At 46.9% G+C, this 23,262-nt stretch overlaps 1 protein-coding gene across 13 annotated transcripts in view; it reads right to left on the bottom strand.

The window, feature by feature from the left end:
* LOC137422340 (tight junction protein ZO-1) overlaps positions 1–23,262 on the bottom strand; it is a 633,827-nt gene that overhangs the window by 379,968 nt on the left and 230,597 nt on the right. The window contains exon 1 of one of the 13 annotated variants that reach the window (XM_078771181.1): positions 1,953–2,194. The exons of the other annotated variants lie outside the window; for them this stretch is intronic. The gene's annotated coding sequence lies outside the window, so the exon portion shown is untranslated. Of the gene's footprint in view, positions 1–1,952; positions 2,195–23,262 lie in introns of those variants that run through there. 13 annotated transcript variants of the gene reach the window in all.

The raw sequence follows: 23,262 nt of genomic DNA, 5'->3' as shown, positions 1-23,262 counted from the left end.
TTAAAGTACTTTTCTTGGTAGATCACAGCGAAGACTCATCATCATATGCAAGCTGTGCCACCATCATTCTTTTTCACTGCCACTTCAGAATCACAGTGAAAACTCTTCTTCCTTTCAATAATACATATGTTTGAAGTAGCATGCAGAGCTGAAGAGTTAATGCCACTCACAACTGCAGATGATCGGATAACTTTCCTCGGTCAGGGAGATCAGCCGGTTCCGGTGTGATCGAGTTATACTGTCGAGCTCTGAGGCAGCATGGCACTCTACCAGGTGCTTGGCAGCTATTTCGATCTGTCTTGTTTGTAAATTGTGCATGCTGGCCAATAAGGGTCAATGTCATCAAATTGCTTCCTGGCCAGCACACGATGATTTTCAGCAAGATGGATGTTTGCCTCTTCATTTAGTGTTAATGAGGTCCCAGCACAAACATAACAACACCAAGGTGGGTGGTTCGTGTGCAGCCACCCGGCAGCTGGTTGCATCATTTCTGTGGGCGCGTCTGCCGCTGATGCAATGCCTCTCTATAACCAGTTATCTAGTACTCATTTTTCCGACCTCGGAAGGATGACAGGCTGAGTCGACCCCACCTGATGTAAATTCAATGAGATTCAAACTCAGGACCCTTAGGATCCCAAGCCCGCTGCCCTAACCATTAGGCCAACACCAGATATAACACCAAGGTTATTTGTGCAAAGAGCAAGGATTTGTCAACGAGATGAAATATACCTCTTCATTTTGATTTCAATGCTTGAGACGACTATTTACTTGTGTGTTCAATTCAATACAGACTAGGATGTGATTGGCTGCATCCTTCACTGATCAAGGTGAAACGGTTGGTGTATATTCCTTGCATGCTAAACAAAAGGTGCTCATTAGTCCAAATATCTGGAATGTTTCATTTAGCGAGCTTTGAACTGATATGTTTTGAAAGAAGAATTACTACAACATACCATGCGATATGTTAGTGTAAGCCAGGTTGCTGTCAGTGTGCAATGAAACAAAATAATAATTGGCCTCGGTTCAAGACCTAATCTGCTTGGCATATTAATTAATGTGTAGTTTATTTGTTTTTCTGATTAAAAATTTGGGGCCTTGTATATAAAGTCCTGTTCATATTTCAAGCCAATTTCTGAATGCTTCTCCATACCAGTTATGCTTTCTGTTAGTATCATAAAACGATTATTACATACATAGCATTATCAGCAGCTGGAATGTTGATGATAGTAGTGTTTTGGGACGTTGGTAGTTAAATTAATGTCCGGTACAACTTATTGAACGTGGGAAAAGCCTTAGTGCATAGTTGTACGCTAACTTGTTAAACGCTGAAGTAAGACAAACAATATGCATATGACTGCCAGATTTGCTCTCTCAGGGTGTGATTTTACTGCACGATAATGCTCGCTATCACACAGCACATTTGACCACTACAGGTGAGTTCCGGAGATGCTACTCTTGCGGAGATCACACAAGGAACTTCAAACCAGGATGCCCATCAAACCTAAGCAACACTGCCAAAACTCATAAACCACTTTATTATCACTGCTTCTCGGTACCTATCCAAATTCAGTTTACATCCACACACTGTCTCTGCTGCCACCAACTTGCGAGGGAGACTATTCCATGGATTAACCACTCTTCAGCTGTGGCACCTGGTCCTATCACTGTCAATTCTGCAGAAAAAAAATCAACTTGCACGTATTCCTTTCATTATCTAAAACAGATAGGTAAAACAGAAATGCCTTTGCAGCAGCTTTTTCTGACATTGCCTGATGCTCCAAAATGCAGCCGCCCACTCCTTGTGAATCATGTGCCAAAATTCAGAACCAGCAAAGCTAATTATGCAACTATTATTTTTCATTTTTTATTTGCCACAGGAATTATTTGTAATCAAAGCTATTGTTAAGGTATATACTGGCCAAGCAGCATGGCCTAGAGATATGCACACTCACCTCTGATCAGTCTCGCCAGAGTTGGAATCTTGTCTCAGCTACAAACTGTCAAATCCAGTGTTTCTCTTGCAGTGCAAGGCATCGATGTGTGTGCCGGACACTCGGATGGATGTAAAAACTGGGCGTTACATCTGTCGGTATTAGTTGGTCGATGTTAAAGATAGCACGGTGTCCTTCGTGAAGGAGCTAATGCCAGCACCCTGAACAAACTCCAAATTGCAGCCCTAACCTACAGAGGGCATTGTATCAGCGGCACAGCTCCACCCTCAGCCAATGATGCTACTCGCAGCCTTGTGCTGCACACAAAAGAAGAAGAAGAAGAAGAAAGTATTTTCTTCCCCTCCCACAACAGTGTACTCCATCATATGGGACTGTATGACAAACGTCGCCAAGCAGTTCAGTGAATTCATTTCAGATCAATGACATAGATGTGTGTTAACTTAAAATTGTGGTGCTTAGCAAACTCAATCAAAAAACAACTTAGACATTGAAAAAAAGAAAAGAAAAAAAGAAAGCAGAAAAATATCAGACTCACAAAAACCATAAAAGCACATTGACAATTCTGGGTACGTGCTCACATTGCTAAAATATGCACGGTCAGAGTTGTTAACGGCACGAGAGCTTCATCAATAAAATCGGAACTCACCACGAGAACTGTAGAGATGTGATCACATTGACATTTATCTCCTTAACCCCCTACCTCCCTCGAGCCTCCAAGTTGCAATCCTCTAGCATGTTGTATGCACAACGAGAGAGCTGCTCAATGCAATAAAAATATTTCATGCGTAGCGGTCGAGCTCCATCTTGGGAGTGTTCCAGGGTGAGGCTTTCTGTGCATTTTGGCGTTGACGCTCGCTCAAAAGCTGGCTGTCTGCCTTATTGGTAATATAATGACATCCTCTGTCTTATGGCAGCACAGGAATATAAAATGGTCATGCAATGTCTTTGGTTTTCTTCAGGCTGCACACTAAACTGAAATAGTTTACATTGTTCAACAAAAGTGGCAGACAATCTGATGACAGCATGACCATTTCCTTTTTAAATCTCGACAAACACAATGTAAGACACCCTCATGAGCCCTTTTGTCATGGCAAGGGAGTAATGCTACATATATATGTTGGAACCCATCTGTGGATCGGTCCCATCGGCCGATGGGTCTGACCCATCTGTGGATGCACGAGAAATGACAATGCAGACCCATCGGCCGATGGGTCTTCGCCATCTGCGGATGTGTTGTTCACCTTGAAGGAATGTGTATGCATCAATGGTGGATGAGTATGTTTATTTGAACCTAAAAATAAGCAATTGATGTCATAAATGTTTATAAAGCAGTCCGTGACATGTGGTTTGTCGATAACCGTTTGTCGATAAGATAAAAATAAGATAATGTCGCTCCATTTAAAAACGCTGGTCTACTTCGCTGGTGGCACTGGCAGACTCAGCTCTCCATTGTTTATATAGCAATGTTGAAATAACGCTGAAAAAAACGCTGAAATATGTGTTGTTCATAAAGAGATGGGTAGAAATAGAAAATAAAACATTTAAAAATCATCTCTGTTAAATTCCTACCACATGTAATTCCAATGACTGTGTACCTGATTGAAGAGCACCATTCTGTCAACACATTCCTTCAAGGTGAACAACACATCCGCAGATGGCGCAGACCCATCGGCCGATGGATCTGCATCGTCATTTCTCGTGCATCCACAGATGGGTCAGACCCATCGGCCGATGGGACCGATCCACAGATGGGTTCCAACATATATACAATACATGATCAAAAGTATGCGGACACCCTTTCTAATTAGTGGATTCGGCTGTTTCAGCCACACTCATTGCTGAAAGGTATATATAATAAAGCACACAGCCATGCAATCTCCATAGACAAACATTGGCAGTAGAATGTGCCTTACTGAAGAGCACAGTGACTTTCAACGTGGCACCTTCATAGGATGCCACCTTTCCAACAAGTCCGTTAGTCAAATGTCTGCCCTGCTAGAGCTGTCCCAGTCATCTGTAAGTGATGTTATTGTGAAGTGGAAACGTCTCGGAGCAACAACAGCTCAGCCGCAAAGTGGTAGGCCACACAAGCTCACAGAACGGGACTGCTGAGTGCTGAAGTGGGTAGCGCATAAAAATCATCTGTCCTCAGTTGCAACACTCATTACCGAGTTCCAAACGGCCTCTGGAAGCAACGTCAGCACAACTGTTTGTCAGGAACTTCATGAAATGGGTTTCCGTAGCCGAGCAGTCGCACACAGGCCTAAAATCACCATGCGCAATGCCAAGCGTCGGCTGGAGTGGTGTAAAGCTCGCCGCCATTGTACTTGGGAGCAGTGGAAATGCGTTCTCTGGAGTGGTGAATCACGCTTCACCATCTGGTAGCCCGACGGATGAATCTGGGTTTGGCAGATGCCAGGCCAACGCCACCTGCCCGAATGCAGAGTGCCAACTATAAAGTTTGGGTGGAGGAGGAATAATGGTCTGGGGCTGTTTTTCATTGTTCGGGATAGGCCCCTTATTCCAGTGAAGGGAAATCTTAACGCTACAGCATACAATGACATTCTGGACGAGTTTGGGGAAGGCCCTTCCTGTTTCAGCATGACAATGCCCCCATGCACAAAGTGAGGTTCATACAGAAATGGTTTTTCGAGATCGTGTGTGGAAGAAACTGACTGGCCGACACAGAGCTCTGACCTCAACCAGAATCAAAGTCGAGGGTTGACAGAAACTTCTCCACCTTGTCAGGAGAAAAGGACACAGAGTCCAGGAGCAGCTGGGTATGACTGGGTATGGTGGGTACAGAGAGGGATGGGTTTTGGACACAAGATTTAGAGGCAAACACAGAGTTGAGGCATTCAGCTTTTTCATGAGCAGAGTCAGCTGTGTAGCCGTTTGAGGTAAGGGAGGGGATGGAGGGGGAACAAACACCAGAAACAGATTTGACCAGATGCCACCAGGATTTGGAAGAGGGAGACAGGTTTGAGAGTACAGTCTTGAGAGAGGAGTGATATTGTTTCCTGGCTCTCCTGAGGGTGGACACACACTTGTTTTGGGCTTCGTGAATGGAAATGAGATTTCCTTCCGTTGGATTTACTTTCCAGGAGGCGAAGGCAATATATATATTGTTACGGGGTCCTCCCCTATCGAGTCCCCGGCAGAAAGATGTGTTGTCCTTGTGTGAAAACCAGCCAATCAACCAACGGGTCCACACCAAGGGATACGAACAAACCACAATATATTATAACACTTCAAACCCACAATATTTTATCACACTTCAAACACCATATAATTCATATCTACAGGTGGTACCACCTTATGGGGTCCCTTAACCCCCAAACTCACGGCCCTTTCCCCAATGTCTCTGTACTCCTCCAAGGCGACGTCGATTCGCTCCAGCGCGTGGAATCAATGTCCGGTGCCAATCCGTGGAAGCGGAGATGATCGAACCAACCCGCAGGTCACGTGGTCCAATCCCCAGCACGATAGCAGTAGAATGGGAAACCGGCCAAAGACGATTTCGGGTACGTACCCGGTGGCGGTTCAATCCGCGAGTCTCCTCAATAACCCTCCCACAGCCGCGGACTGGTGGGTTGCACAGTCGTCCCTGGCAGCCCGCCGGAGAGAGACGCCTGGTCGACGCGCCGCCAAAAACCCGGTCACTGCCGGTGATGCGCATGGCGAAAGTGGCGGTCGGCTTTCTCTCACTGCTCGGTCGGGAGCTGCAATCCGACCACGTTTCACTGCTCCGTCGGGAGCCGCAATCAGAACACGTTTCACTGCTCGGTCGGGAGCGGCAATCAGAACACGTCTCACGGCTCCGTCGGGAGCTGCAATCCGAACACGTTTCACTGCTCGGTCGGGAGCGGCAATCAGAACACGTCTCACTGCTCCGCCGGGAGCTGCAATCCGAACACGTTTCACTGCTCGGTCAGGAGCGGCAATCAGAACACGTCTCACTGCTCCGTCGGGAGCTGCAATCAGAACACGTCTCCCCGTTTTCTCTTCGCTCCACCCCTTTTCTCCGCCCCACCGCTTCCAGTCTTGATCCGGATTTCCGGCCACATTTCCCCAGGAGGGCTTTTAATTCTTCTACCCACAACAACCCTTTCCCATAAATCACCATAAGCATAATATCTAGGATACTTTGAACCCACAACAGTAATCATAACAATCATCATTAGGGCCGAATACGTAACACTTCCCCCCCCCCTCAAGAAAGAAAGTTGGAGCACAGCGAAAACTTTCTTTGTATGCCCTCTTTGAACAGGCAAAAGTAAATACCTTACCAACAAATTCACAAACCAAATCAGCAATCCTTGGGGGGCAACAATATTCAACCTTTCCCAAAAATAGAGCAACAAAATTTCACACAACCCCCCCCCCCCCCCCCCCCCAGAGCTTTCTGACAATTAACTCCCTCGGGACAAAGCGTCAGCCACGACATTGTCCCGGCCCTTTACATGTTCAATTTCCAAGTTGAACCCCTGCAAAGCCAAACTCCATCTCATCAACCTCTGATTTTATTTTTCATTTTTTGAATGAAGGTTAAGGGGTTGATCAAAAATCCAAAGTTACGCATCTCGATAGCCCCTTTTCCGGGAGGCCAAGCCGAGTATTCACTACATGGACGCCTTTAGGAAGGCGGAGTTCACGGTTAGTCCAGGGAGGAAAGTTCACTACATGGACGCCTTCAGGAATGTGGAGTTCACGGTTAGTCCGTGCAGGAAAGTTCACGACCTGGACGCCTTTAGGAACGTGGCGTTCACGGTTAGTCCGTGTAGGAATCTGGGCTCGGCAGCTCCGCCGCATTCCGTGCTTCAACTTCTCCGGACTCCTAATAATTATGGTGGGACCACTTGTCACAGTAGTCATGGGAATAGCGGTCTCCCTCTCGCCTGCTACCCTGGTAATCATTCTTTCGGGAGATGCCGTAACTCTGGGAGCCTCCATAGTAATATCGGCTGCGGCCACCACCAAAACTACCGCCAAGTTGGCCTCTTCTGTAGACCTCTCGACGCCTATGAAATGCCTTCCCTACTGTTATGGTCCGACCCTCCAAATCCTTGCCATTCCAATTCTTCTCTGCCTCTTTGGCGTCCTTTGTGCTTGCAAACGTGACAAAGCCGAACCCTCTTGACTGTTGCGTTTCCCTGTCTTTTACCAACCGCACTTCCACAAGCGGTCCATATTTGTTGAAGACAGAGGTCAGAACTTCCTCCTTTGTTCTGAAGTTCAGTCCCCCTACAAAAAGTTTGCCAACTGTGCCTCCATCCCTGACTGGTGAGGTGTTATTTCCCATATCGGACTTTTTCACAGCCATCAGGTTACTAGAAACTTGACCCCCGGCCAAATCATTCCAAACCACAACTGATACTCCCTCTACAGGAAGAGTGGCTTGCAACCCCACGGTGACCAGTCCTGACACCAAATCAGACTCGAGATTGATGACATGAAGGGGAGCGCTAACCCAGCCACCGATCCCTTGCAACCGAACACTATCACCAGTTGCTGTACTCTCCGACAATGGCAAAATGTCTTCCAGCATTAAGGATTGATGTGCTCCTGTGTCCCTCAATACCCTAACAGGTCTTGGGTTAGTCGAGTCTCCCTCCAGTGAGACAAACCCCTCCTAAATAAATGGTTGGTAACTCTTCTGTGGGCGATTTCTCACGTTTGCCATCGCATTCGGAGTTGTACTAGTCTGATTCCGTTCTGGGTTTTCCCTTTTCATGAGGTAACAACTGGACATCAAGTGTCCAGGTTTCCGGCAAAAGGCGCAAGTAGGCCTGGAGGGGAACCTCATGGTCGGTCTCGAGCCCCCCGGAAGATAAGGCGGTCTCGGGCCCATAGTCTTCTGATTTCGAAAAGTGGTGGTATCAGAGTGGTCCCCATAATCCTCTCGAGGCCGCCCCCATGCCTTGTCGTTCTCCGCACCGGATGTACCGTAGCTCCCTGGTTTAAATCTAGGCCAGGGGTTAGGTTTGTGGAACCCCATCCTGTGTGTTAAGGCATATCATCTGCCATGGTTGCCGCCTCATACAACTTTGGTACCTTCCTTTCCTCCAGGTATATTTTAATGTCCTCGTGGACACACTGTTGGAATTCCTCCACCAGGATCAATTGTCGCAATAGTTCGAAGTCTTTCCCGACATCTTTTGAATCACACCACCTATCAAACTTGGTTTCCTTCACTCTGGCAAATTCCACATGGGTCTCACTCTCCCTCCTCCTGGAATTCCGGAATTTTTGCCGGTAAGCTTCCGGGACCAATTCATAAGCTTTGAGAAGGTGTTTCTTTAATACCTCATACTCTGCACACTGGTCAATCGGTAAAGCCGAATAAATCTCTTGAGCTTTACCCACCAGAACACTTTGCACTAGTATGGACCAGTACTCCTCAGGCCAGTTTAACTGTCGAGCCACTTTCTCAAAGTGGGGAAAAAAACTTGGCTACCTCCTTCTCATTGAAGGGTGGGACCAGCCTCACATGTCTGCCAACATCCCACGTGTTCTGACTAGGTGTCGAACCAGCTGGCATGGATGGTACCTCTCCCCGTTCTCTTATTAACTCCAGCTGCTTGATTTTAATTTCCTGCTGAAGCTCCATGTCACGTTCCTTTAACTCCCTTTCGGCTCTTCTTTCCTCCGCTCTTTCCCCTGCTCTTCTTTCCTCGACGTCTCGGTCCTGTTCTATTCTTTCCTTCTCTGCCTTCCTTTCCTCTGCTTTTAACCTTTCCTGGCTCTGCAGTTGCATCTCCAGTTTCCGGAGCTCCACATTTTCTTGTTCCTCGGGTAACCAATCCAAGGCTACCTCTGTCCATGTGCCCTGTCCCACCAGAGCTTCTATCACCAATGTCTGCATCTCTGCTTTCCTCATATTAACTCGGACCTCCAAGTTAAAATGTCTGGCCAATATCAAGAGTTCCGGTTTTTTTAACGCTTGGAACTGTGCCTCACTAGGGGACGCCGCAAACTTTTCTGCATCAAACACCATGGTGACTATCCGTGAGCACCTGTTAACCTTCACACAAAAAATTTCCAGCAAACAAAACAAAAGTTTTTCCTCTTTTTTTTTTTGTTGTTGTTTGTTTTTTGGGAAAAATTTGGGAATTTGGAAAAAGTTCCAAACTTGGGAATTCTTTCCCGGACTAAATTTAGGAATTTCTCAGATCCCGGACGCAGACCCAATTGCGAGTCCACGAATATCAATTGAACGAGCCCCCAATTTCTGTTACGGGGTCCTGCCCTATCGAGTCCCCGGCAGAAAGATGTGTTGTCCTTGTGTGAAAACCAGCCAATCAACCAACGAGTCCACACCAAGGGATACGAACAAACCACAATATATTATAACACTTCAAACCCACAATATTTTATCACACTTCAAACACCATATAATTCATATCTACAGGTGGTACCACCTTATGGAGTCCCTTAACCCCCAAACTCACGGCCCTTTCCCCAATGTCTCTGTACTCCTCCAAGGCGACGTCGATTCGCTCCAGCGCGTGGAATCAATGTCCGGTTCCAATCCGTGGAAGCGGAGACGATCGAACCAACCCGCAGGTCACGTGGTCCAATCCCCAGCACGATAGCGGTAGAATGGGAAACCGGCCAAAGACGATTTCGGGTACGTACCCGGTGGCGGTTCAATCCGCGAGTCTCCTCAATAACCCTCCCACAGCCGCGGACTGGTGGGTTGCACAGTCGTCCCTGGCAGCCCGCCGGAGAGAGACGCCTGGTCGACGCACCACCAAAAACCCGGTCACGGCCGGTGATGCGCGTGGCGAAAGTGGTGGTCGGCTTTCTCTCACTGCTCTGTCGGGAGCCGCAATCAGAACACGTTTCACTGCTCGGTCGGGAGCGGCAATCAGAACACGTCTCACTGCTCCGTCGGGAGCTGCAATCCGAACACGTTTCACTGCTCGGTCGGGAGCGGCAATCAGAACACGTCTCACTGCTCCGTCGGGAGCTGCAATCCGAACACGTTTCACTGCTCGGTCAGGAGCGGCAATCAGAACACGTCTCTCTGCTCCGTCGGGAGTTGCAATCAGAACACGTCTCCCCGTTTTCTCTTCTCTCCACCCCTTTTCTCCGCTCCACCGCTTCCGGTCTTGATCCGGATTTCCGGCCACATTTCCCCAGGAGGGCTTTTAATTCTTCTACCCACAACAACCCTTTCCCATAAATCACCATAAGCATAATATCTAGGATACTTTGAACCCACAACAGTAATCATAACAATCATCATTAGGGCCGAATACGTAAAAATATATATATATATATATATATATACGGTGGCGTGGCAAAATGTACGGACAGGTGCATTTGATGATTGGCTTCACAGTCGGGTATACAATGGTTGTTGCGTTCTGTATTAGTGGAAAACAACTGCTGCACGTCTCCAAAAGTTATTGCCGCTTCCTCTGGAGATGGTCCGTCAACTCGACAATGCTGTTTGTCATGGAGTGGTGGCTTTACGAAATTACGGCATGAAACAGCGTGCTATTGCTCGGCAGTATGGCATCACTCAAGGTCAGGTGTGAAAGATCCTGAAACGAAATGCTCAGAGGGGTGTCCCTACTCCAATACCGAGGCCAGGACATCCCCGCAGAACCACAAGGAGGGATGATCGCCAGCTGCACCGGTTAGTCCGCAATGGCCGTACCAAGTCAGCTAATCGGCTTAGGGTTGAGTGGCAGCAACTGACAAATGTGCCTGTATCCAGAAGGCTAGTCAACCAACGACTGGTTCAAGCAGGCTATCGTGCCAGGCGTCCCCTGAGAAAGCCACGCCTGACCAGACAACACCGCCAGCGCCGATTGCAGTGCGCCAGAGAGCACCGTCAATGGCAGCTAGGACACTGGAATCATGTGATCTTCAGTGATGAGTCTAGATTTCTGGTCTATCGTCAAGATGGCCGCGTCCGAGTGCGCAGACAAGTGCATGAAGCCTTCAACAAAGATTGTATAGTGCCAAGAGTCCAAGCTGGAGGTGGTAGGGTGACCGTTTGGGCTGCTTTTCATGCAGGGGGCAAAACTGACCTGGTTGTTCTGAATGGAAACCTAAACCAGTTCAAGTACAGGGCCATTCTGGAAGAAACATTGCTTCCATTTGCTCGTGTAGCCTTTCGAGGAAACTTTGTCTTCCAAGTTGACAATGCACGGCCTCATCGTGCTCGCATGATCCAACACTTTCTTGCTGACCGTGGCGTAGAGCATGTGGAGTGGCCTGCCATGTCCCTGGATATGAATCCGATAGAGAACTTGTGGGCAGAATTAACGCGTCAAATCAACCACTTGGACCAGCAGCCTACCTCTATGCGTGAATTGCAGCAGGCTATTGTCACTGCATGGCAAGCGATTCCTGTCCAAACCTTGGCAAATCTCATGAACAGCATGCCTCAACGTGTACATGCTCTCCTGAATGCTCGTGGGGGGTTACACGAAGTACTGAACTGTAATTTTACTGTCCGTAATCCCAGTCGTAATTTAACTTTTGTTTTTGTTAAAAAATTTTTTGGCTAATGTGCAAAATAAAGAGATACTTCTGGAAAACGTACAGAAGTTTAACACAGTACTGTCCATGAAATGAGTTCGATATCAGTTTACATCACTTTCAAGGATCAATTTATTTGTTTCGAAATGTCAAATGTGGTTTTTGTTTCTTTTAAAGGTCACATTAACAAAATCTAGAATAATTTCAACATAATTCCAATTAACTTTTGGTTCTAAGACATCTTGAAAAGTAAGTTCACCCCCAACAAAAAAAATATTCCATATTAAATGCCAAGTCTGTATGTATGTATGTATGTATGTATGTATGTATATATATATATATATACATATATATATATATATATATATATACAGACTTGGCATTTAATATGGAATATTTTTTTATATTGGAATATTAAATGGAATATTCCATTTAATATGGAATATATATATATATATATATATATATATATATATATATATATATATATATATATATATATATATATATATATATATATATATATATATATATATATATATATATATATACAGATATATATACAGATATATATACAGATATATATATATATATATATATATATATATATATATATATATATATATATATATATATATATATATATATATATATATATATATATATAGTTACGGTACACGGTTAAGGATGGTATGTTTGCCGAGCGGAGGCTCCGCGACCTAACAGTTTTCCCGATTCACCCGATTCACCCAGACGTTGGCCGTATCGCGCCACAGCTACTCAATAGGGAAAAGACAAAGACGACGGATGTGAAGAAAAGGAAAACGAAGGTAAAGAAAGGTTTGGAAATACGATTACTATTTATTACTATTTACAGGCTCAAAATAACCAAGGAGAAGGAAAGATAAGAAAATAATATACAGAAGCTTTTTAGAGACAGTGAATTCCTTATACAAGCTTAATTAAATACCCATGGACAGAACAAACAAAACAAACTCACGTACGCAAATGGATGTAAGGGCAGGAATCGTTTGGAGGGATGAGCAGGTGGAATCACAGGGCACAGCGAGCAGGTCCACTCCGGGCGGGAAGCGAGGAGCCGGCAGCTCCTTGTATTCGGCTTTACAGCGCACGCCGGCAGGGTCACTTGGCTGGTTGAAACGGGGCTGGTTGAAGCGGCTCTTTGTCAAAGGCTTTTCGTATCTCTCACGCAACTCCGGTGCTACTCTGAACTCTCTCCCAGTGGACTGCCAACCCTCTTACGCACCTGGACTCATCTGCCGTATCTCTGGTCTAGCTTGTCCCAGCGATCGTCGCACCCTTCTGTCCAAACCTTCAGCACGGGTCTGACACACCCCCTTCGGTTTCGGTACCGCCCTCCTCCCCCGTGCTCTGTTTCGTGACCTTGTATGGTAATCCCACGGGCTCGTCTCCTTATTTGGGCATGGCGCCGACGGCACGCCCCTCGTGGCGAGCCACGGGCTTGTTTCCTTATTTGGGCATGGGGCTGAACAGCCCCGCCCTTCGTGGCGCGCCCTGGGCTTGCCTCCCGGGCGACCCCGCCCCTCCTGTTCAAACAGAGCACGGAGCACATATTCACAATAGCAGCGAAATGAGAGGGCGTGCACCCCACGCTTGTGAACTGCTTTACCCGCAGATGGAGAGTTTGGCTGGGAAATGGAAGTATTGAAGGGGAGCTATTCTTAATTGATTCGGTGCAATGGAGTATTATTCTAATGGAAGACAAGGCCTTACTCTAAAACACATAATAAGATATAAGCTACTGAACAAGGGTTTTATCGGGTCCTGCAATGTGGTGTTTCATGGAATTAACTACCGAGACGCCCTTTTTACCTTTACACAACTCTGGAGGCAGGAGGGGCCATATCCAACCAATGTTACACAACAATTTACCACTACAATACACACAATCAAAAAAATACAATCCTCATATCCGCAACACTGCACCCTCCTCCTCTTAGGCATGTCCCGAGCCTATAACTTTAATTTAGTGTGACACGTAGGTGTAGTTCCCTCTACTTTTAACCTGACCCTGAGTGCGACAGTTTTAAAACATAGATAAATATGTCCCGCTGCTCCATTGCACCCTGCCTAACAGACTCACGCCCACAGTTAACCGAATTGCGGAATGGTCTTCAAACTATACACTGACGGTGGGGAGCATTATTTACAATTGACACTACTTTTATTTACAAAACTAACCCAGGACCTGTGATCGTTCTTTCTGGGGGGGAGACAGTCTGCTCTGCATCAATGCACCATGAAAGCACCCAAAAACGCACCAACGCACCATCAAGCACCAATCGGTGCAGTCACCACAGTTCATCAGTGTTCATGAATAAAATAAATCGACAACCCCTAACCCTGCAGGTGGTCTCTTGCTCTTCGGCTCCCTCTGCTGGCTATTATTATTTCTTCCAGTTGTTGTCTTTTTTCCTTTGCTGGCGGCCTATTTGCAATAAAATGCACCTAAACGTGTCAATGTTTATTTATTTTCTTTATTTATGGCCCACAGGGCCGACTACGTGTGGTTCACCTGTGGGGCATCGGTGCCCTGTGGCCAAGGTCCGCCAGCAAGATTTCGGGCCTTCATGGCCGGTTCCAGCAGAGGGGCCATGCCCCAACCCATGGGGTCCATCAGTGGTGCTCGGCCACAGACATGTGGTCCATAATGGGGTGCATCGATGCAGACAGCTGGTTCTGGGAGTTTCGGGCGCACAATGGCCGACTCACGCACGCTCCCCTCGGCGCCCAATGGCGCACAGGTCATGTGGGAGACAAAAGGGGGGAAGACAGATGAGCGAGGGGTAAGGTCACAAGGGTACACATCAATAAGGCAATGCAAGGTGAAATGCGTACGGAGGGCGAAGTGAGAAAGCTCGTCCCTACCGTACGTCACCCCCCTGTCACCTACACTACCCTTGTCCTTACCCCATATTTACAAAAATCTACACATTTACCAATCCGTCGCTACTGTCACGTCTTCCCCATATTTCTTCTATACCAAATTCGTCACCACAATCCCTCTACTTCAAAATTTGCCATCACCCAATTCATCATCAATCCTCATAAGGAGGGAGAGATGGAACACAAGCACAATGTCACACCCACGTCATGATGCGTCTCACAATCCAAAACATTTGCAAAAAAAATAATCAAAACATGGCATGGTGTGGAGTACCTGTCACCTCAGGTGAGTGGATGCAGATGGTGCAAGGAGATTTCAATCCTAACTATCCTCTAAATGACTTTAACACACTTTACTCTACGCGGGGTCTCTCCCTGCCAATCCATTGGCCAACTTACACTATGGGTTCTAAAAACCAATTCCCATTGACCAAACTGTGGTGCTTCTCAATTTGGGGTCTCACTCCCCCGATTCATCTCCCGGTGCCCTTGCACAATTTCTGGGCTGTGACGTGTAGCTCTCCCAACAGGTCTACCCACCTGCACACCTCCACCACTGTAGTTGCCACCCGAGCTTACCTAGCTCCTCACCCTAACCTAACTAACTGGGGAAGGCCCCTCCTGGCTCTGTCACCCCACTCGGTGCCCTCTGGCACTGGGCTACCCGGGTCCGTCCTCCGGATCCTCGGGCCCCATCCACAACAACTACTACCGGCTCCCAGAGCCCACCTGCGGCCTCACCTGGCCGACATCCTCACAGTGGTGGAGTGCCCAAACCAACGACACACACTAACAGGCTATACGCCCAGCCATTTCCACAACACTAATGCACCCATCCAAACACCATTCTTTCACCCGCACCACAGATGCCAATATCCAACCACGATTTACCTATACCCTCTACCTAACACTTACACTACCCGCCCCGGGTATTCGTGATGGGGGTCCATCCTTGCCCCATTCACCCCTTCGCACCATCCACTCCACTCCATAGTTTCCACCATACTCACTCCACGACCATCCATTCCAATACTCCATATACTCCACACTACCATTTATTCCATACACCTGTTCCTCATACCTGTTGTTGCACACTTGTGCACTCACACCTGGTGCCACCTGCACCCTCCTCCTCTTCCTGGACCAGTTGGTCAACACAACACACATCACCATCACTCCCTCATACACTGCTCCATACACCTGTTCAGTTGCACACCTGTGCAATCACACCTGTTCAATCACACCTGTTCACCATACACTTCCAATCCTCAAACACACGGCATCATCTCATCTAACTACTCCCCTCTGAAACTTGCGCTTCCCCGTCGCCCCTTTAAACTATTGCGCTCCCACGTCATTATCATCCACTCTAAACTACCTGCGTCCCCACTACAGGTGTCATTGTCACTACCTAACCTTAACGTCACCTAAGGTCATCCTCTAGATCCCTACACACGATATATCCTAACCCTCCCGGGCTAGTTTTCACTGCCATCAACCCCATAAACCTCGTGCTCCTTTGCCCCCCGCTGTGAGGGATGGTGGATTGGCCATCCCATCACATCGGGGACATCTCTTACTATAAATTTTGCTCTCCAAATTCCAACCAATCAAAAATTTTCCAATTACTGCCAATTCTATTCACTTTTCTAAATTTCGGATCAAAACACTATCACTATCACCATCATCACAGTCCACTATATCCTAGCCTCGGTGCGTCATGACATCATTAAACTCGGCTTCGTAAAGCCGAGCAATGAATTCGGGTGGTTTGGTCACCTGCAGGTTGAATCCGTCCGGCTTTCGGTTCAAGGGAGGTGGTTTGGTCGGGCCGAGATTCCACGCACCATCTCGGCGCGGTACCTTGCTCAATCTCCCCCGGTCGGAACCCCGTCCCCACGAGGGGGCACCGTTCCGCTTCCTCCCACTCGCCCTTGAACCGGACCGGTCGCCTGGCCCGACAAGGCCCGGACTCGACCGTGCGGGGCGGGGCCAAGCCCGAATCGGCAACGACGCTTCGAAGAGAAACGACGCAGCTTCGATCCGCGCCGGGCCCTGCATCCAACAAAACACACCGCGCCCCGAGTGCTCGCATCGGCTATCCGTCGCCCTAAACGCTAACCCAGTTACCGTCGATGCTTCAGCTGCATGCTCGCACGCATACGCTACCCCTTTCACCCTCACCGAGGTCGGTGCGTCAACGCCGTTCGTACATTCCACCAACGCACTCCCTGTTACACACCACACCTCTCGCGCACACTCGCTGTTCGCACACTCGCCGTTCGCACACCTCGGTCCACACCTCTCCTCCGTTACGTCCTCCGTAACACTCACCATGGGCGTGCACTCTTGCATCCACCCACTAACGCGCTCAGATAGGCTCTCCCACACTCGCGCTACCACCAACCCAGGTGTGCTTCCTCGCACACGTTCCACCACCACCTCACTCTCCGTGTCACACTCCGTACACCCCGACGTGCATTCTCGCTCGCACTCGGTTTCAAACTCGCGCTCCGATGTGCCCTCTCGCACCTGCGCCATCACCAACTCACTCTCCGTGTCACACTCCGCACACTCTGTTTCACACAGACCCTCCGACGTGCATTCCCGCTCGCACTCGGTATCACACTCGCGCTTCGTAACACGCTCACCCCTTGACGCACACTTTTTTTCCACACGCGTGCCATTTCCACTCACACGGGACCCTTCACCAACGCCCGGGTGCTTCCTTGATCCCAATCGCGCGACAATTCTCTTGTCGTTATACATCCTCCTGCAAAATCTACCCGCACAATATACAGCACGACTCACCTGGGGGATTCCCTTCTCCACGCGCACCTGCAAACTCTTTATTTGGTTAGTGAGCACATCCTCATGATTTGAGCAGGGACTTTGTACATATTCCATCTTTTCCTCCTGCCGCGAGTGGTTTTCTAAGTCCCCGGTCTCTTCAATTTCAATGCCCACTTCCACTTTTTCTTTACTCACCTCGACGACCGTTGGTTTTAATAAAATTCCCTCTACCTCATCGGTCGCCGGCTTTTCCAAACCCCGTGTCGCGATTTCTACCCCCGTCAATGTACCCGCGCTTTCCTCCGCTTCGCTCAACCAGCGCTTCTCGACCCGCGTTACCTCCTCGTGCACCCCTGGGACCCTTTCGCCCAACTTGCGGTCTCTGTCCCTCTGCTCCCTTTCCTCACTATCGGCCCTCATTCCGTTCGTTGTTGCTTCAATTTGGTTTCCCAATTCGTTCATTATTGCTTCAATTTTATTACTCAATTTCTCCCCGTTTATTCTCAGCATCTCGGTGAATTGTGCCATGAAGGCTTGCATTTGGACCACCGTTGGTAGTACAAAGGGTGCGGCCGCAGCTGCCCCACCCCAACCTCGCGCGCGGCGCAATTTGGTGCTGCTGCAACATCGTGCGCGAGGGCGCCATTTTGTGCGCCTGATACCCCCCCCCCACGCGACACGGGGTTTGGAAAAGCCGGCGACCGATGAGGTAGAGGGAATTTTATTAAATTTGAGGTAGAGGGAATTGAGGGGCCCCTCAACCACATTGCCAATGTTCTCCTCCTCTCGGTCGATTCTACCCATTGTCCTGGGTCGATTCTACCCCGTCTATCTGTCCCACCGGCATCCCGTCGCCTTGACCAGCCATGGCGCGATTTCAAAATTCGGGTTTTGCTTTAAAACAACACAAATTTCCAGCAGCTCCAAATTTTGACCAAATTTTTTCCTTGATGTTTTAAAAATTTGGTTCGGGCCTCGTATCTCACTCCCAGACACCAATTGTTACGCCAATAGTACAATTGGTGTTCCAAAATTTGGGCTAAATAAATTAAGTCCCAGGTTCGAATCCCAACTCCTGACTACCAATTGTTACGGTCCGCGGATATGGATGTTGTTTGCCGAGCGAAGGAACCGCGGCCGAACAGTTGTTCCCCGACTCACCCGATTCACACAGACGTTGGCCGTATCGCGCCACCGCTATTCAATCGGGAAAAGACTAAGACGACGAATGCAAAGAGGAAGGAGAAGGCAAAGAAAGGTTTGGAAATACAATTACTATTTATTACTATTTACAGGCTCAAAATAACCAAGGAGAAGGAAAGATAAGAAAATAATATACAGAAGCTTTTTAGAGACACAGTGAATTCCTTATACAAGCTTAATTAAATACCCATGGACAGAACAAACAAAACAAACTCACGTACGCAAATGGATGTAAGGGCAGGAATCGTTTGGAGGGATGAGCAGGTGGAATCACAGGGCACAGCGAGCAGGTCCACTCCAGGCGGGAAGCGAGGAGCCGGCAGCTCCTTGTATTCGGCTTTACAGCGCACGCCGGCAGGGTCACTTGGCTGGTTGAAACGGGGCTGATTGAAGCGGCTCTTTGTCAAAGGCTTTTCGTATCTCTCACGCAACTCCGGTGCTACTCTGAACTCTCTCCCGGTGGACTGCCAACCCTCTTACGCACCTGGACTCATCTGCCGTATCTCTGGTCTAGCTTGTCCCAGCGATCGTCGCACCCTTCTGTCCAAACCTTCAGCGCGGGTCTGACACGCCCCCTTCGGTTTCGGTACCGCCCTCCTCCCCCGTGCTCTGTTTCGTGACCTTGTATGGTAATCCCACGGGCTTGTCTCCTTATTTGGGCATGGCGCCGACGGCACGCCCCTCGTGGCGAGCCACGGGCTTGTTTCCTTATTTGGGCATGGGGCTGAACAGCCCCGCCCTTCGTGGCGCGCCCTGGGCTTGCCTCTCCCGGGCGACCCCGCCCCTCCTGTTCAAACAGAGCACGGAGCACATATTCACTATAGCAGCGAAATGAGAGGGCGTGCACCCCACGCTTGTGAACTGCTTTACCCGCAGATGGAGAGTTTGGCTGGGAAATGGAAGTATTGAAGGGGAGCTATTCTTAATTGATTCGGTGCAATGGAGTATTATTATAATGGAAGACAAGGCCTTACTCTAAAACACATAATAAGATATAAGCTACTGAACAAGGGTTTTATCGGGTCCTGCAATGTGGTGTTTCATGGAATTAACTACCGAGACGCCCTTTTTACCTTTACACAACTCTGGAGGCAGGAGGGGCCATATCCAACCAATGTTATACAACAATTTACCACTACAATACACACAATCAAAAAAATACAATCCTCATATCCGCAACAATATATATATATACATACACATATACAGTCACGTGAAAAAGTAAGTACACCCCATGTAAAGTTTTGACTTTTTCAACATATTTCAACATACAGCTATTTGATCTTCATTTCAACAATATTGATAGATAAAGGTGATATAATATAACAAATATCATGAAACATTTACATTTTGTAGTCCATTGTATAATTTAAATAAACATAAATGCAAATTTCACATGTGGAAAAAGTAAGTACACCCCTACATTTATCACTACTTCAAATACCTAAAATTAGAATCAGGTGCACCAGCTCAGGTGCAAATGATTAGAACATCGTTAGAGAGGATCTTGGAGGAACCTGTCTTATTTAAACGTGAGACATTTAGTTTGGTTTGCTCTTTGTTGTTGAAGTGTGTGGCGTCACCATGCCCAGATCAAAAGAGCTCTCTGAGGCCTTCAGAAAGAAGGTTAGAGATGCCGACGAGTCTGGGACGGGATTTAAAAAGATCTCCAAACAATTTGAGATCAATCATTCGACTGTCCAGAAGATCATCTGCAAGTGGAGAAGATTCCAAACAACTGCCAACTTGTTCAGGCCAGGCCGCCCCAGCAAGTTCAGCCCGAGAGCAGACCGCAAGATGCTGAAAGAAGTCTCTAAGAACCCCAGAATGTCATCACGGGACCTACAGGTAGGTCTTGCCACTGTTGATGTCAAAGTGATAGAATCAGGATAGAATCACTCAGTGATAGAATCAGGAATCAGTGATAGAATCAGATAGTATGACAGATGTAAAGCATGGTGGTGGTGGAAATATGAGTCTACCATTAGAAAGAGGCTGCACAAATGTGATGTACATGGGAGGTGTGCCAGGAGGAAACCTTTGCTGTCCAGAAAGAACATCATGGCAAGACTAAAGTTTGCCAATGAACACCGAGGCAAAGACCAGCACTTCTGGAACAATGTGCTCTGGACAGATGAGTCAAAGGTAGACCTATTTGGCCACAGTACCAGAAGACATGTTTGGCGAAAACTAAAGGCAGCATTTGACCACAAGAACCTGATACCAACTGTAAAGCATGGTGGTGGAAATATTATGGTTTGGGGTAGCTTTGCTGCATCAGGGCCTGGGCAGCTCACCATCATAGAATCCACTGTGAATTCTTCATTGTACCAGAGGGTGCTTGAGGATAATATGAGGCCATCTGTCGGAAAGTTGAAGCTCAACCGAAGATTGACCTTTGCAACATGAGTGACCCTAAACATACCAGTAAATCCACCAAGGAATGGTTGAAAATAAAGAAATGGAAGGTTCTGGAATGGCCAAGTCAAAGCCCGGATCTAAATCCCATCGATATGTTGTGGGGGGATTTTAAACGAGCTGTGCATGCAAGAAACCCCTCACACATCGCACAGCTGAAAGAATTCTGCATGGAGGAGTGGGCAAAAATTTCTCCCAGTTGATGTCAGAGACTGGTAGACAGTTATAAGAAATGCCTACTTGAGGTTGTTTCTGCCAAAGGGGGCAATACCACCTATTATAGCCAAGGGTGTACTTATTTTTTCCACATGCGAAATTTGCATTTATGTTTATTTAAATTATACAATGGACTACAAAATGTAAATGTTTCATGATATTTGTTATATTACATCACCTTTATCTGTCAATATTGATGAAATGAAGATCAAATAGCTGTATGTTGAAATATGTTGAAAAAGTCAAAACTTTGCATGGGGTGTACTTACTTTTTCACGTGACTGTATATATTGTTACGGGCGTCGGGGATGCGGACCTGAGTCCCAAACGTAACTCCTGACCGACTAAGTGTGTTATCGGGTAACTCATGTCAGCGACCCTAAGTCCTATCCCCAACCCACCGGGCCGAGGCCCGCAAGCTGGACGAGTGGTTTTTGGAAGCTTGAACTTTTGGTTTAGTGCAAGGAGTTTAAACTGCCACACTGGCAGCTCAGGGAAGCTTGCAACCCAATCCGAAAAAGGCCAATCAAACAAAACGAAATACAATCAATTCACTTCAAATAATGCAAAACGATACAATAATCAAATCATATAAGTATAAGTATGACAGACTTAATTAATTAATAATGACAGACTGAAACTAGAACGCCACTCAGTAGAGCGCATACTCCCGCCATGGGTCAAGTTGGAATAATACGTTTTGTTTAACATCCCCTCTCCCCAAAACAATAAATGAAAAAGAAAGTAGGCCCTAACTGTCAGAGAATTTATTTTGATATATCTCGGAATTGGAGGAGAAAAACATCATTTAAGAATAAGAATAAAAGCTTTAATGCAGTAAAACAAAAAAAATCTTTCCCAAAAAAATTCCTGGATCCAGAATAATATCCTGAGTGTCACCAAAAACTAATCAATTCTTCCTTATCCCAAGGGCAATCATCCCACCAACTTTCATCCAAATCCGTTCAGAACTTTTCCAGATATCTTGTTCACAAACACACGAACACATGAATACGAACACACACACACACACGGGCGGACACGATCGAATGCATTACTCCCTAGCGGGAGTAATAAACCTGAAAATCGCAGAGCCAGAACCAGAATTATTTATTTGGTCTGGGAAGCCCATGCGAGGGTTCTTTTTCTTAAGCCTCACAACCCTGGGTGAATATGCGATCTTTTTTTAAAAGTTGGAATTTTGCCAAATCTGTTTTAATCGTTTGTTAATGTACCTCAGCCATTGACAAATCTGGAATTATAATTTTATTTGAGGCTCAAATTAACCCGGGAGATTGTGTCAAACGATGCCTGCAAGTCTGTACGTGATAAATAATTAATTGTCCACAGTCGAAGACTCTTCTTCTTCACGCAATAACAACTTCCAGCTTCCAGACCGTACATCCAATGATCTTCAAATTTTGCAAACTTGTTACTCTTCATGACTTCTACTACAGTATGAAGTTTCACGGCGATCAATGAAGTGCTTCAAGAGATATAAATGTTTTTATTATTTGTGTTTAATTAACGATGTCTGACAAACCACGTGACCTATCGCAAATTCCAAAAGGACATTTTAGTAGACTGATATGCTGAACAGATCTGTGAAGTTTCCCATCGATTGGATCACAAATGAGGGAGGAGCTAGGTTTTAAATGTTTGTGCTTAAAAACATCATAACTGAAACCATGTGATGCATGACGTCATGCTCGCTTACTTTTTTGTTCGTCATGGGTATGCGATTCTGCCTGCAAAGTTTGGCCTCGATCTGTTCAGGCGTTTTGGAGAAAATTGGATTTTAGTGTTTTTCACTCAAAACAATATGGCGGCCGAACCACGTGATCTGTGTCAACATAATTACCATAAAAATATTCTGTCGACCGAGTCCCTCCTATGGTGAAAATTTGCTCTCAATCGCTCCAATTATTGCAGAGAAAATGGTTTTTTAAAGGAAAACAGAAAAAAAAATTCCCGAAAAAATTCCTGGATCCGGAATAATATCCTGAGCTTCACCAAAAACTAATCAATTCTTCCTTATCCCAAGGGCAATCATTCCACCAACTTTCATCCAAATCCGTTCAGAACTTTTCTAGATATCTTGTTAACACGCACACGCACGCGCACAGACATGATCGAATGCATTACTCCCTAGCGGGAGTAACAATCAACACGGGACAGGCCACATACAACTGATACGAAAGGCCGACGACATCCACACACAACACTACATCTAACCCAGGGAAGCAAAGTAATA

The sequence above is a fragment of the Myxine glutinosa genome, chromosome 2 (genome assembly GCF_964187855.1).
Source record: "Myxine glutinosa chromosome 2, kmMyxGlut1.1, whole genome shotgun sequence".
Lineage (NCBI taxonomy): Eukaryota > Metazoa > Chordata > Myxini > Myxiniformes > Myxinidae > Myxine > Myxine glutinosa.
Note: the sequence above shows the minus strand (reverse complement) of the source record. Positions and strands in the feature narration are given on the sequence as shown.